General features: G+C 37.4%; 1 long non-coding RNA gene across 1 annotated transcript; it reads right to left on the reverse strand.

Moving 5' to 3' along the window:
* Nucleotides 1–9,716: 9,716 nt before the first annotated feature.
* On the reverse strand, nt 9,717–11,330 carry LOC110798377 (uncharacterized). The gene is made up of 3 exons (XR_008922533.1): nt 10,954–11,330; nt 10,196–10,334; nt 9,717–10,060 (listed from the first exon to the last, which is right to left on the reverse strand). It is a non-coding gene; the product is annotated as an uncharacterized lncRNA (long non-coding RNA).
* Nucleotides 11,331–12,499: the final 1,169 nt, after the last annotated feature.

The following is a 12,499-nucleotide window of genomic DNA, read 5'->3' on the forward strand; positions in this document are numbered from 1 at the left end:
AACGCGTAGGATGTTTGCGTTACGATTAGATCGTTTTGAATGTTTAATTTGAAAATTTCAGTTCACGTAATTTTAATTAATTTTAAAATTAATAATTTAAATTATTTTCTTGGATTTTAATTTTGAATATTATAATTATAATAAATGTTATTTATTCTAATTATTTTACTAAAATTAAAATCATGAATTAATTTAAATACGACTGAAATTAAATTTAAACTTTTTGGATTCAATTATAAATTTATATGAGCTTTAAATTTTAATTAAATTTGTATGTTTCCGGTTAGACTAGAAATACATTTTTATGTTTAAAATTGGTAAAGCATATGAATTTATTGGTTTAAGTGGGAGCGCTTTTTAGTCATAAACTCTTGATTAGGTCTACAAATCCTTAAGGTTAAAACAACTTGATTAGAATTAATAAGGACTGAATAATTGGTAGATTATTGGTGCCCTTGATTAATTGCTGCAAATGTTTACGTGATGCATAATGTGTTTTACTAACCAGCTATGTGGGCCATTCATGATAATGAATGGGTGAATGGTATATATTGTATATGTACTGTTTTGCAGGTTATGAAGTGACTAGTATGGCCCAAATAGGATAGAAAATATGGTCTGCGTACCATTAATTTGAATGTAATTGGTCTAAAGTACCAAAGTTATTTTTCAATTCAAATATGGTCTGCGAACCATCAAATAGTTGTAATTAGTTATAGCTTATCCTATTTGAAGAAAATGGTGCCTCCCACGGAGATTTTCAAGACGGACTTTGAAGTCAAAGCTTCAAGATGAAGTCGGGCCATACTAGATCACAAATATCTTATGCATGTTTTAAGTTATTTATTGTTTTAAATATGTCTTAAAATGCATGAGATCAAAAGCTTGATTATGTTGCATGATTAAGGATTTTAGTTCACTTAAAATCTAACCAACATAGTAAGAGCCTTAAGTTCCAAACTTAAAAAATTGAGTTAAAAGGTGCCATGCCAAAATATACACTTGCTTGGATATCCTTTACATCAATCTAGTAATAGTTTTCGCTCAGCGAGGTGTTACTTATTGGTCCTAAAGGGGCAAGGTACACAAATAATTGTGAGTACATGTTAGTTTTGGTGAAACTCAACGATATAAGTAAGGAGTCCTTTTATGTCGTGGCAAATTCGATAGGTTTACCTAATAAGTTCTTAGACGTACCTGTCAACCAAGAATAGTTTCTAGACTATTAGCAAAAGGCTTTTGCTTACCTAAGATGTTCTAGGATTAAGTCGACAAACTGTGCTTAGTTCTTCAATGATTTTAGGATCTTGGAATCATTTTATTCACACCTGCCGGAACAATAAACTCGAATAAAATGCTAATAACTTGTTTGAATTGCATGGTTGCTTTAATTTCAAGTTATTATTCATGATAAATGTTTAGACTTTGCATGCTTCAATGTATGTTTTAATTATTGTTTATAATTAAATATCTTGCACTGCAATAAATCCTTTTAGAAAGGTAACAGTAAATTTCCTCGATTGGTAGTGAATCCAAGAACGATTCACGGAAATGAGAGAAAGTGAGCAATTTAAAATGTACGTTTCTTTTAGCGACTTTTATGGTTGTTTTCGAAGATCAAAATCGAATGGCAAACCAATTGGTGCTTGTGAATTCAAAATACAATGTAGTTTTGAGATCATAAAGCATTGAGTTTAATACGCTCAGCTTTACCAATGGTTAACAACCTAATATCTTTGTCCATTTAATTCTCGAATGAGTCTAGTCCCTAGACATTCGAATAGATCGATGCTTAGAGAACTTTAGAAGCTTCTGGTAAGATCATCTAGTTGAAACAAAATATTCAACATAAATTAAAATGGTAAAGAACCTTGTTGGTGACATTGGACATGTCTAACAAAGTATAAAAGTCAACACTAAAGAATTCAATTCTTAAGACTATAAGAAAAGGTACAAGAAATAGGAAAACGAGGAACAAATGAAAGGAATTTACGATTTCGTTTCTACCTATAAGTTTATGTTTAAAGAGAAGTGACCTAGCAATCAAACTTCCTTGGTATCATATACCGCTTGAGGTTCTTACTTCGATAATAACTCAAACAATGGAAGCTAGGATACACTAATGACCTACAAGTGGGAAATGAAGCATGGCAATGCTACATTAGTTGTAGGGTCATCTAGTTTGTTTTAAGTCCTTTCAAAGGCTGGAACTAAATGGCTATTTTGTTCCATAATCAGCATACCTAAATTTCTGCTTCAAACACAGAAAGACTCACATTCAAAAAAAAAAAAAACAATGCTTGTTTGTTTGTTTATTTAAATGAAATGGTCAATTACAGGTTGAGTCAATATGCTTGATTAAAACAAACAACTCTTTAAAGAACTTTACTAGGTTCAAATCAACCCCTTGATTTGAGTTCCACTAATCTTTGGCATTGTTGCTTAGACCATATCAACAAGTTAACATTCAAAAAGCTCTATTTTGATAAACTTTTGAAAGTTGATTGATTTCTAGATCATTTTAAGACAACTAGTCTTACTTGTTGAAAGTAACAAAAGATATGAACTATTGTTAGAACGCCTAGACAATAGAGTTCAAAGCTAAAGAAAGATTTTATGACTTTATTATTTCACATAGATTTGAGTGAATATAGGTTTATTTACTCAATGTGATATAAGTTTGAATCTGTTTGGCTAGTTCAAAGATTCAGAAGTATAAAATCCACTTGGCAAGAAATCATAAAGATCTAGGTTAGATCATGTTCATGATTACTTGAGACCAAATATGATCATCAATGATTGTGTGTTCACAATCTAGGTCCATAAGATATGGCATATCTACGTTGGAATGATCGAAGTCAATTAGTACTTGATTCGATCAATGATGAATCATAAAGACTTTTCCTATAATTTCTAAAACAAAATGCTCAACTACCACCAAACTAAACCAAATTCGTCAAAGCTATTGAAAAGTAATTTCAGAATATCTTTTCATAATATATCTAAAGAGTTCCTAAACTCAGTGGGAGCTTAGTGTTTGTTATTCAACAAACTAAGGCCCAAGCATAGATATATGTTTCATTGTGATTTATTCAAATGAGACACAAGGGTATTGTTTCTACCACGAATTTTTGAGAACATAATGTTTGTTTGCTCGAAATAATGTCCTTTTGGAGATTCGTTTCCAAAATGACAAGTGGGAGAAAATAGACCTCGAAAGTCTTCGAGGCGAACAACAAACATAAACGGACATTCCGGAGGCTTTTCGAAGTGCTTCAGAAAAACCAAACTTATTCTTTAAGGACTTTAGAAGTGGCTTTAAAGAATAGACATCTCTTAGAAGACTTTACAAGTGCTTCAAGGAGAACAGAATATTCAAAGGACTTTAAGTGGCTATTGATATTCTAATGTTTGATGTTCTATACCCAAGTAGGCATAGAATTCAAGTCACTGAAACTATGAGATTCTTCTATTAGATAGTAAAGAAACATAGAGATCAGGTCAATGAAACTATGAGATTCTTCTATTAAATAGTGAAGAAACCTACAACTTGCAGTCAAACTATTATCATGTAGATTAATGAGTTTGTGACTTGTAAGAAAGCTATGACGAAACCTAGATTCCCTAAAATGGTTAGAGGCCATATATAGACTCAAATGTTTTAAATGGTTAGAGGCCATAAAACATACTCAATGTTTTGATGACAAAATTGAAATTTTGTTGATTTGCAAGAATGGGTTCACACCTATTGGTTGCAAGTTTGTTTTAAGGATAAAAACCATCAAACATGGAATTGTGTTCACACACAAAGCTAGATTAGTTGCTAAAGGTTACAAGCAAATTCATGGTGTAAATTGTGTTGAAACCTCATGCATAATCGTAATGCTCAAGTCTATAATTCAAGCAATGATTGCATATTGGTACATATAGCAATTGGATGACAAAACGTATTCCTCAATCAAATGTTGGAATAAACTATGTACATGGTATGTCATAGGATTTGTGGATCCAAATAAATGCTTGAAAGAGAAAGCTAGCTTATAAAATCTAAGTACAGATTTAAGCAAGCAATTGAGAATTGGAACTGTATTTTAAGTGAAGCTAATAAGCATTTTAGTTTCATAAAATATACATGATTCTTATAGATGTGTAAGAGGTTTAGTGGGAGTACATAAAACTTAATTGGTCCTATGTGTATCACACACATATCTCTCTATTGTGAAATAACATTCAAATGCTAATGACTTAGATTTGAAATTATTCATCAATGATGGACCATGGCGAAACTTAGTACATACTGGGTATTAAGATCTATTTACAAAGATCTTATGATATTGTTTTGGATTAAGTAATGGCATTTACTAAATCAAACACGAAAATCTCCATTGGAGATATTCGACCCATGTGAATAAATCTAAGTAAAGGATGTTTGAACTATGTATAAGCATTTACTAAGTTAAACATCAAAGGATCTAAATAAGATTCTTAACCTATATTATATGTCAAAGAATTTAGCTGAATTTAGTATCTACTGAAACTAGATAAGCTAAAGTTACATGAATAGAATTCAATTGGGAATTATTCTGCAAAAGAATTTATCATGTATGATATAATATGAGGATCGCCAAAAACGTATCGTATGACTTTAGCCATGACGAACATATACCAATCTCTATTGATCTAAGTAAAGATCAACTAGATTGAGATCAAGAATACTTATGGTACTTGAAAAGGTACATAGGAATAGTTCTTGATTCAAGGAAATAAAGATATGCTAAATATTGATGCTACACGCATAAACACTGGCAAAGGATCAAGCAAGACCCTTTGGAGTTAACCATTGATAAGGACGAGCTATAGAGCATCGTGTTTTGAAATGGCAACATGGATTGGAGACCATGAGTTGTTGCGTGGGAAATTAAAATAATAATTTCTATGTTCTAAGATATAGTTGGAGAGTCTTCCACATATCTATGAACTGCTTGGATAGGTAAATCCAAACAAAGCATCACTAGCAACCTATACAGTTGAAGTAAAAGTAATTATTGCCTAAGAAGCAAAAAAAACAGGGTTGTTTAAAGTTCTTCACTGAACTTGGGTAGATCACCTATCTGCTGGCTTGATGGTTCTTCATTGAAAAATGCGTAGAACCACTCTTGAAGCAAGAAAAACGTCTGCTAACTTGATGGTTCTTCATTGCAAAGTGAGTAAAACCACCATCGAAGTAAGAAAGACTAGATCACATAATAAACAAACTCGAAAAGATCTTATCATCATATCTCGAAGAACATTCGATGAAAAGGATATTAAGATTGGCAAAGCATGATAACTAAACCTATGCAACAAGTGAGAAGCAACACTCACATTGTAGCACTGGAAATCAAGCATAGCTTTGAATTCCATGAATTGTTTTAGAAGATGGGTTTGAGGCCCATGGTTATAAAACATTGGGGTTGAACATTTATCATATATGAAATGTATTTTCATATTCCATTTAATCTTGGTTTAGTATTAAATGATGAGTCCCTTCAAATTTGACGATATATTCAAGATAGACTGTCAGGACCAGTCCTGTGACTAAGAAATATCTATCAAGTGAACTTGAATGTCAAAGGTTGAAAATGGTCCCTAATCGGAGTTTTCTATAAAATTGGACGCATAGAAAACGTTAGACGATTAGAATGCAAGATGACTAGTAGTTCTGTTTCTTGAACTATGTGGACATGGCAATGTCATAATCATTTGCATAGATACTTACTTTGGGAAGACTAGTATCGGACAAGACCTATGAAACTTTACTGTAAGAGATGAAAATCTGTCATAAGTAAATTTCATTAAAATTATTAGACACTAAATCCTCAATACCTGAGTGATTTGAGATTACTTGTTTGAGAACTGGTTGCTTTGACGTTGACCAACCGTCGCACCGTAAAAGGAGGCTATAAAGGCAACGCTCAGGTAATCACCTATCAAACGAAGTCTAATCTCAAGATCGCAAGATTGGGATTGTCCTCCCATAAATCGGGATGAGATGCTTAAAAGTTGTACAAGGCCACTCGGAGAGCTAGAAACTGTGAAATGCATGGCCGTGCTCGGATGAATCATAGGCTATGATTATCTGTTTATTTGATCAGTTGAACTCTGAAACCGAGGAACACCTCTGGACATAATAAGGATGACAACTCTTACCTTATGTTCAAGAGCAAGCATCGAGCGACAAAGGAATTAGGAAATGCACACTTGTCCCTAAGGACAAGTGGGAGACTGAAGGAAATAATGCCCTTGGTCCAAGTATGCATTCTATGTTAAGTCTAATAAATGCGGTTCAGTATTAATTAACAAGTTAATAATTCAGTGAGATCAAGTGAGCTGAATGCCTAGCTAGAGGCCGCTTCAGTTCAAGTGGAATTAATGATATTAATCCACAGCTTACTCTTGACTGAACCCGTAGGGTCACACAAATAGTACGTAAACGGATCAAGTATTTAATAGCATTAAATACTCCATCTATGAATATTCGGAACCGACGGATCTTGGTTTCAGTGGGAGCTAAGATCGTCACAGGCAAGGAATGAATACTCCGGAAACGATGATATTGCCGGAAACGGAAATATGGATCGTATCGGAAATATAAATATTATCCAAGTCGTAGATGTTGCCGGAAACGGAAACATGGTACGTGTCGGAAAATATTATCGGAAATGGAAATATTGCCAGAATCGGAAATATTGCCGGAAACGGAAATATTGTCAGAATCGGAAATATTACCGGAATCGGAAAATAATTCCGGAAACGGAAATATCAAATATTTGTTCGAAACGGAAATTAATTCCGGAATCGGAAATATTAAATATTGTTCGTATCGGAAATAAATTCCGGAATCGGAAAATTTAATCGGAAGCGCATCGTACGAATAAGCATCGGACGAGGCCTGCCGGACGAGGCCCAGCACGAAGCCAGGCCATCGCCCAGCAAGCCAAGCGCGCCGCACAAACAGCAACGCCAGGCCCAGCGCAAGGCCAGGCCCAGCAGGCTGCGCGCAGCGCGCAGCGCGCACAGCGCGCACAGCACGCGCAGCGCGCAGCGCGCGCGGGCGCTGAGTGGGCTGCTGCTCGCGCGCACGCATGGGGCCCATCGTGGCTGCCGTGCGTGTGTGAGCAAGAGTTTGTGTTCGTGCACGTTTCCTAAAACATGCAGAGTTCGGTTAATGATTAAATTCCTAATTCTATTTGATAAATTAATTAAATTAGAGTTCTTGTAGGATTCTAGGTTTGATTAATTTGTATCTGAATAGGATTTCGATTCCCTTTCCATACCGCTATAAATATGAGGCTAGGGCTCACAATTTATAACACAAGTTTCAAAGTATTCAAAGTGAGTTTTTGAGAAAAAAATTCAGTCACACATTTGCCTATAAAGTGCCGAAAATAATAGTACCTTAAGGGCGATTCTAGTTGGTCAATCTTAAGGCGGATCCGGACGTGCTGTGGACTATCTACGGAGGGACGACACTTGGAGTCCTAAAGACTTGTTCTTGTTCGGTTCGGGCGCAGCTAGGGAAGGCACGCAACAAAGAGTATGCATCTAATCTATGCTAAATGATTATGTGTAAATAATATGTTTTCCTGGGTTTATGGTTTTTCCGCATGATTTATGAATTGTCATATGTATCATAACCTAACACGTCCTCTCTTCTGCCCTTGGGAGCGGTCTGTCTGATATCCTTTCTTTTCAATGGCCCATGTCCCATTCGGACGGCTGGTCTTTTTGTCTGACTTATCCTTGCGCTGAGGGTGATCTGTGGCCTCCGTTCCCTTAGAATTTTTGGGGACGGAGCAGATTTCAGTGGCATGAATAAAGGACTCGGCCTCATCCAGAGCGTCGGCCATAGTTCTCACACTTTTCTTCACCAAATCGAACTTAAAAGACCCCTTCTTAAGTCCCCTCAAGAAATTATCAAACGCCACCCCGTCAGGCAGGTCTGGAATCTGTCCTGATTCCAAATTGAAACGTCGAACATAGCTTCGCAAAGATTCATCTTTTCCTTGCTGGATTCGACCCAAATGCTTGCTCGTCTTTTTCTCTTCTTTATAAGCCATAAATCTTGCTGAAAATAACATCTCCAATTCGGCATATGTGTTGATCGTTTCCGCAGGCAACTTCTCGAACCATTTGGAGGCAACCCCTTTCAGAGTGGACGGGAAGTATTTGCACCAGGTTGCATCAGTAGTCCCCTGGACATACATATGATGCCGATAGGCCAAGAGGTGTACATCAGGATCAGACGTGCCATCATAGGCGTCAATAGCAGGTGGTCTTACTTTAGGCTCCTTGGGAGCATTCATGATATCAGCACAGAATGGGGTGGTGTAATCGAGGATGATGCCGGCTACCCCTTGTTGAATATGGCATATTGGATCCTGCCTTCTATTCTGGGATGTTCTACGCCGCTCGCTGTCCGCGCGGCTGACATGAGTCCTGGTGAGACGACGCGAAGGGGCATCGAGGGGTGAATCTTGCATGACAGGAGTGGAACCTGTATCTGACAACTCAGTTTCTTGGAGCCTATCTAGCTGAATGATCGGTACTCTTCGGGACGGTCCAGGTTTAGGCCGGGAAGTTGGCAGGATCCGACGCGGAGCTATGGGCTGGAAGGAAGTTCTTGTTTTGTAAAAGCGTCTGTCATGATCGTCATTTCGTGCTTGGTCTTGCCGCTAGACATTAGACCGAGTGAGTCCATTAAAGAACGGAATTCCCGTCCCCTAAGACTGAGAACGGATAATCTTGATCTAATCTTGCAGGGTGTCCATCTGTGCTTTGAATCCAGCCAGGATATCTTTGAGCTGCCCAGCAGACACCGGCAAGTCTGGGTTCTCTTCCATAACTGTGTCGGCGTCAGCCCTCAAGTGGCCTCCTGGAGGAAACAAAGGTTGACCCGTCTCATCTTCCACTTGAACCTGCTCAGGTTGTGACTCAGGAGGAGGTTCAGGACGACCGTCCTGCCCTACAGACTGGTGGCTTCTGTCGTCCCTCCCCCGAGGAGGATGATCACCATTGATCGCGGTTTCTTCGTTTTCGTTTCGACTGATGGGCACGTATCCGAAGTGCTGGACATCTACCATGTTACCTTACCTCCCCACAGACGGCGCCAAATGTTGTGGGAGTTTTTCCTTTGTATGATGACGAGGAGGTATCAGGTTCCACGTAGTGTCGAGTCCAGTCCACGTCGGCGGCGTACCTACAAAACAAGAATATTCCCGAAGGAATATTCCCTCCGATGCTTAAGTAAGACACGGGTTTTTAGGAAGATGTAATTAATGAACAGAAAGCATTAAAGGTAAGTAGTAGAATGTTTCTCTATCTAGAATTGTGTGTCCATTTCTTGGGAATTGGAGGTATTTATAGTCTCCCCCTTTTAGGGGAAAACCCTAGAATCATGTCACATGATTGGCTAGTTTATTAGATAATGACATGTGTCACTATCACAACATTCCTTATGGGCCATGGGCCTCAAAAGGGACTCTTTCATCAGCATAGGCTGATTCTTGGGTGGCAGCCAAGATATGCGGCTGACCAGTGATCTGGAGCCACGTGTCGCGTGACGTTGATGCCACGTAGGTGGGGTATTTTTACCCACATCAGGTATAATCTAAGTTTCAATATTTACTAGGCAAAAAGGGAATTAACATACAAAACATAGTATTATCCTACTGACCGAAACACTCCAGAAAATCAACACGCCTAGATACAACAACTGCCACATAAAATACAACATCAAGAGCTCAACAACATGCATAAATAGACCCAACGCCAGCAACAACAGTGCTCACAACAACTCCTTGCAGACAAAAGCAAACAACACATGACCCTTGAAAACTACAGGACAAAAACAAAATCCAAACAAACTAAGTGCACCAAACTAGCAACACCAAACACAACCCCAATTGCACCCTACAAGACCCAATTAAATATTACATTTAATGGTTGAAGGATGAACTCAGCAAGACCCAATTAAATATATCTTCTTCACATAAGCCACGACATCTCGGAAAGGTACATCCTGAGAATTAATTTATGTTTAGCTGTATAGCAGGAGTACAAAAACAAATAAAGAGCGGTGTATATTTAGGAACATTTTCTTCCTTAATCTCATGATACTAATTGAGGAAAGGATCAGAAAGGCTTAGATCATTACCTAGCCATCCATCATAAACGAATTTGTTCTGTGCTTGTAAGTTGCAATACATGATTGAGTAAGAGACCAGAAGCTAAATGACTGGCGTATATAGTCAGGACTCACAACACTTGGTATCCGAGAATGGGACTTGCAAGCTCTAAATACAAAGAATGAGAAAGGAAATTAGCAGTAAAAATAAAACAAAACAAAAAAGTCAAAAGTGGCTCGGTCATTAGCCCCAATGTTTCATCTTAGCAACTATTGCCAATTTGCCATGTGAAACAACCAGAGAACAGTTCAACTAAGGCCCGAACAATGTGTGCATAATCAATAAATCATCATCATCGTTGTTTTCAGAAAAGCATGTAATTATGTAAACAGCCAGGATGATGTATGCACATCAACTTGATTGCCATCACCAGAACCAAATTAATTAGTCCTCCTCCTACCATTAAAACTACCATTACCAGCAGGAAGGATATAACACCCAAACCATAGCCTCTCTGAATTCGCATTTCACAAAGCAGATTATACTCTCTTTCATTTAATAAGCTCTTCAAATCAGATTATACTATTTAGAACACCAAATTCATCTTTCTGAATTTTTTGTCCTAGGATCGTCCTTGAACCCTAATTAACCTCGAAATTAATTCATATCGCATCAATTACAGTAAAATCTACCAACAGCTAATCATCAATTCTTATAAAATAATGCTATAAACACATTAACATACGAAAAAGAAACGAGTCAATTCGATTATATTAAAAAACCTAACCTTTGAGCCTGAATAGATGAATTTCGTTTTAGTTCGCGAGGATTGACAATAGAAATTTGATTGGGGCAAAAAAGAAATTTGATTTTCCAGCAGAAAGGTGTATGAGCTAACCTCTTAGCGGTTTCCAGTAGGAGGCAAGTCGACGATAGTGGCGGCGAGCGCGATTCTTTGCCCCAGGAGAGGAGGCGATGGAGGTACTAAGCGGTACACAAATCGGCGACTTGGCTGCTAGAGAGGAGAGAAGATAGGAGAGGAGAGAAGAAAAGATGGCACGCAGAAGAGAAGATAAGATGGGACACGGGAGGAGAGGCGATGGCAGCAACGACGGTGGTGAGAGTTTGGCGTGGGTAGTGGTGGGTAGAGGAGAGAAGTGCAGGGTTTTGTTTTGCGAAAAATATTTTTAAAAAAAGTTTCATGAAAAGTTTTAAAAGGGAAGTTTCACCGAATAATTAACCTAAGAAGAAGGTCCAAGTGCTTGGGGTAAATATAAAAACCCAAGCACTTGTAAAATGTGCAATTAAGTGCTTGGGGTAAATAGTAAAACCCAAGCACTTGTAAAATGTGCAATTAAGTGCTTGGGTTAATAACAAAACCCAAGCACTTGATTCAAAGCACTTGAGGTTTTTTCTACTAGTGCTTGTAGAATATAAATATATGATGCAACATGGGGTAAGATGACAATAGCAAGAAACGATTTTCATTCAATCACAAAACAAGTATGCCGATCAAGAGGTCTTTATAATAAGCTTGTAATGGGGCTAGGTGAAAAAGGAAGGGTAGGGTATAATTTGGGAAAAAGTGAGAGTAAGGTCCAACTTGGGGAGCAAATGTGAACTATATGCGTCGCCGTGATAATGCCGGAAATCCAACTCCATCGAACCATGAAACCCGAACAATCAACCAAGTTATAACCAAGGGGAAAAACATAATATAATGTCAATGATCTTTGTTCAATCCCCTTTCCTTGCTTTCAGACTACATACAAAAACGAAAAACATATTTTTTTGATTTTTCTTTGCTTTTTCTCTCTTTTTTTTCTTTTTTTTTTCTTTCTATTTTTTTTTTCTTTTTTTCTTTTTTTTTTAATTTATTTATTTATTTTGGTATGAAAATGAAACTAGATAATGAAATCGAAAGTACATAAATAAATCTAATGCTAAGTGTTACAAGCTTGGGTGCCAATATTAATATACACCATTTCCGAACCACAAATCCAAACATAGCCTCGAACCACGAACTATTGTCTTAGTGTGCCAATCAATCAACATCAATGAAACCATTACGAACACCGAAGCTCCCCCAAGCTAGACTCGGGACAAGTAACCAACGGAGCTAATAGGGCTCAATTTTGTGGAGTTAAAACAATAAAAGGACAAGGCTACAACATGGGTATGAAAGGCAGGAACTGATGTTTCTTAATTCGTCTGAATGCTTCCTAAGAGAATGGCCTCTGTCATACGCGGCATGCGTGAGTTGCAACTAAACTACTAATGAATCTCAAGCCAAAATCATACGATAACAAGTCACATCAATCACACAAACACAT

This window comes from Spinacia oleracea, chromosome 6, assembly GCF_020520425.1.
Source record: "Spinacia oleracea cultivar Varoflay chromosome 6, BTI_SOV_V1, whole genome shotgun sequence".
NCBI lineage: Eukaryota > Viridiplantae > Streptophyta > Magnoliopsida > Caryophyllales > Amaranthaceae > Spinacia > Spinacia oleracea.